Raw genomic sequence first — 4,661 nt, forward strand, 5'->3', positions numbered from 1 at the left:
TAAAATTTGGATTCAGTCAAAAGACCACACTTAAGGACCTAGAAGGCTTAGAAATTTATACTAAATAAGTTTCTGTACTCCATTGGAGGGCTAGGGCAATCACTGTGATTTTCCCTCTCTGCATGTTAATAAATTTATGTGCTTTTTCTCTTATTAATATGCCTTTTGACAGCTGATTTTTCAGCAAATTTTCAGAGGACAAACGGGAAGTTTTTCCTTGGTCCCACAGTTTTGGTGCTGTGAGTGGGATAACTGAAGCTTTGTTCTTCTGGAAGCCACAGTCAAGGGAACCTAGGACCTGACAAGCAAGCAGAAGAGTAAGAAATTCTTACCAGCCAGGCTTCCAGCCTCTTTGTGGAATGCAGTTGAGCAGATGGTAAAATTGTCTCTTTTTCCTCTGCAAAATCTTGATTAATGGGAGAAAAAAATATTTGTGTAGCTAGTGTTGGGTATAGTGACTCTGGTGTACTTTTTGGTATGAATATTCACATTGTTTGACCTTTCCTCCCTGAAATAGTCTTTGTCTTTGTCTTCCTGTGTTGTCCTGTCATAAAGAGAGGTGCACCATAGAGTAGAACACAGGCCTAAATCCCCTAACATGGGCCTAAATCCCCTAAAAGCTTTACTTTTTACTTTTTGTTTGAAACAACGCTAATTCTTTTTGTTTTGTTTTCCAGAGTCAAGAAAACTACTTTTTTTCCTTTGGGGAAAATTAAAACCTTACAGCAATTGGGTAAAGCATACTTTTGTCAGCAAAATTGAAGCATTTGCCTTCATCTCTACCTGATTTCTCCAGAATTCAGAAACTATTTCTGAGTATCCTTAACTTATGGCAAATAATTATTTGCATGAGTTCGATAAGAATCTGCATTCTCTTATAAGAGAACACAATTAAAAATGCTAGTTATTTTACCAAGGCTTTGACTGGAATGGTGTATTTTCAGATATGACCAGACTGCTTTGAGGAATTGAGGTTAACCTTATACAGCTGATAAAAAGCCCCTTGGAAAGACTGGTCTGGTACCTTGTCTGCACTGTTCCCTTACAAGGTTACTGACCTAGTAGGAAGTAAAATATCACTTTCTAACAGGCCCAGGAAACTTAAGATACTTTGGGAACCTTGAGAAGAGAAGAATTCACTGGATTCATACAGGTATTACAATGTAAGGGCCAAGGGAAAACTTCCCCTACACCCTCTGAAGGTTTGCTGAAAAATCAGCTGACAAAAGGCAGATTAATAAATAAGAAATGGCATACAAATTTATTAATGTGCACAGGGAAAACCACAAAGTAATTACCCCAACCCCCAAATGGGGTACAGAAACTTATATACCATTTTGAGGTTACAGAAAGAATGTGAGCTCAGAGCATGGTCATAAATAGCTTATGGTCATAAATCAGGTTATAGTGGCATGACAGGTTATGGGAAGGAGAGAAGAGGAGGCCTGACTAGTAAAGATTTTTTTTTTTTTTAATGTAGATGAAACCTCAGGGAGCAGCCCTCAGAGAGAATAGATGACAAACGTTTCTTTCAGATTTTTAAAGGTGTCAGACTCTCAGTTAATCTTTCCTGGATCCAAGGGAAGGCTTCAGAGAAAGCCTAGCTGCACCAATGCAGATTCCCTATAAATGCAAATCTCCCCCACAAAATACAGCTTTGCAGGGCTACTTCTGTTTGCAGATCCTCTGAACAACTATCTCAAAATGCATCAAAGACGTATATTCTGGGGTGAAATATTTTGAATTCCTTCAATAGGCACAGTCTGATGGTGACTCCCTGGCTTGGATTTGCAGCCTTGAGAGGCTTTTAAAAGTCTATTCTGAGATTTCTTATTAAAAAGTTCCAGTGGAGCCAACTTTAAAAGAGCCTATATGGCCAATCACTATTCCTACTATACTTTGAGCAAATAATCAGGCCAATTATAACAAGACTAAAACTTATTTTGCAAATAAATTTTTCTTACTATGATTTGTCTTTGGTCAAAAAAGGGGACTAGAGGGAGAAAAATTATGTCTCAGGAAAAACAACAGTATACCTGTTATTAGATTCTAGACCTGACCATCGTTTTTGAGTTTTTATTATTTGGACTGAATCCTGAATTCTTTCCTGGCTACAAGTCTTCAAACTAACATTTTCAAATTTTTCCCCCATTTCTCTGACTTGGAATCACTAGAAATTAAAACTGCTTTTCTTAAAGCCCTGCAAACCGAAGCTAGACAGCTTGACATAAACTTCAGCAAAAATCACTATAGCAACTTATATATAAACAGCCTTCATGCCTGTTGATGTACAGACTATTCAGAAAGTTCAGTGGAACATCTGAATCAAATTACACTGCAGGAAAATCTGTCAGATTGCCACTGCAATCCAAAGAAGTTTCAAAGATTCTAGAAAATCTAAAGTAGTCTATAGACTACTCCAGATATTAGCCTTTGTTTTTTTTTCTGTTTCCATAGAAATGTCTCCTATTAAAGATCTGTTTGCCTGCATCATATATAGAGGCCTAGCTCATCTGCAATGCCACCTCCTGGAATGGAGCACAACTGTTTTACTAAACTGATCTATTTGTAGGACTAAGAAACTGATTCAAGAAGATATGGGAAGATGGCTGACTAGAGGAAGTAGACATATGCCTCTTCTTCAGAGAACAACCAGGATATCCATCAAAAACCCATATTTCGAATAGATCATCAGAGGGAGAAAGAGTGAAGACAACAGAGAGGCAACAAGGGATAGTGAGGGTGAAGCTAGAAGATGGACTGCGTCCATGAGTTCTTGAGCGCCTTGAGTGGCCCCCTGACCAGGACAAACGGAAGGGGTAAGCAGAAGACTTTGGGGCCCAACGGTCCTGCCTGGAACCCTTCCAATTTTGACTGAGGAGGAGCTCCTTTACACCCACAGGCCCCAGAGTGTTGTAGGGAGCTCAGATAAGAGTTTTTTACAGCCTCAGACACAACCTCAGACACTGGTGCACAGAACTAATTGGAAGATCTTCCCCCAATCCTTTGAGCCCCACCCTGAAGCTCCTACTACCTGGCTGCCGGGCCAGAGAGGGAGACCAGAACCAAGACAATCTGGCTGCAAGGTATATGTTCCCTGCCATGGTTATAGGCCACTGTGGAACCAAGGGGTTTTTGGACCATAAGCTCCACATCTGCCAGCCCTTTCACTGAGCTGCCAGCCTGGCCTTTTTCGTGGAGAATGGGGTGCTTTCTTTCCCACTCCCCACACACTGAATTGCAGTGAGCTCCAAGAGGATGGCTTGAGTCTCCCCTCAGGCAGCCTGGAACCACCCTGGCCTTCCTAGTCAGGGTCAGGGCTTGGATTCAGGGGTCCTAGGAATGGGTCTGTGAGCCTGTTCCCATACTCCCATGATCCAATCATGTTGTTTGGGGACATGGAGGGGATATTTGTGAACTGATCTCAAGTGGGGAGGGAGCACACATGGACAAAATTGAGAGGAGAGTGCAGAGTACATTTGTGCTACAGTGCAGGCACTGCCCCCCACCCCAGAAGTGGCAGCTGTGCTCTCTCTGTTCCAGGTGTGGAGGCTCACATTCTGGTCTCACTGCGCTGCCTGAGCACAGTTGCCTACTGTCTGGCCTAGCTGGTTTTGCCAGAAACCAGGAGGGGGTAATGACCAGAACTTTACTTCTGTCCATTAGACTGTGGATTCTAGAAATGCCCCACTTCCACAAGGAAGTTCTTTGGGGTGGTGGGGGCATATCTACCTGCCCCCCAGGATTCCCCCAGCAGCCTGAAAACTGGCCTTTGAACCCTGTCAAGACAGCACTTGTGCCAGCCTCTGGAGAACCTGGATGGAGACTTGCCCAACCCTGCCCCACCTGGCTGTGCCCCACACATCGGCCTTGATGGTGGCAGATCACAAGAAGGGGCTCCCTGGGAGTTCTAGGGCCTCGCCAAGTGCCTGATATGTCTGAGTCATTGTTCTAACAGACAAGGACTGGGCATAGCTCCCACAAACAACACCACATCTACTACTGTCTTGCCAGCATAACCTACTGCCTGAGAGGTCAATGTGTACAGCCCATTGCATCATTTGCTGATTCAGGCATATAGGGGCTTGGCTGACTCTTAACTGCAAGTACCATCTATTGGTCTGGAGACAAAACTGGATATCCCAACACATTTCTGGCTGATAGAAGTGCACAGGGCTGGGGAAAGAAGCAAGATTCCCGAGACCCCATCTCTCTTTCTTGGCAGGAGACAGGGAAGCTGTGCATATGTATAGTACATAACCACTATGGCCTGTAAATAATTAGCGTTCAAGACAACCACTACATTAAGCTATCTGTTACTAAGGAATTTATTCAGAGCCTTGTCCATCTCAAAGTACCCACAAACAAAGCCATAGGTCCTTATCTAGTATACACTATAGTCAATTCCTGAAGGGGGGAAAAAATTCCCATCTAACCAAAGTAAAGTAAAAAACAAAAAGTGACAGCTTCTCCAGAGGAGAAGAAATCAGTGACAGAATTCTGGCAGTATGAAAAAACAGAGTGTAACAACACCTGCAAAGAGTCACATAACTCTCCAGCAAGACACTCCAAAAAAAACAAAACTACTGAAATGTCAGATAACAAATTCAAAACATGGATTACAAGTAAGCTTAATGACATCCAAGAGAAAGTTGAAAACC

This window comes from Propithecus coquereli, unplaced genomic scaffold (assembly GCF_000956105.1).
Source record: "Propithecus coquereli isolate 6110/MARCELLA unplaced genomic scaffold, Pcoq_1.0 Scaffold50, whole genome shotgun sequence".
Classification (NCBI taxonomy): Eukaryota; Metazoa; Chordata; class Mammalia; order Primates; family Indriidae; genus Propithecus; species Propithecus coquereli.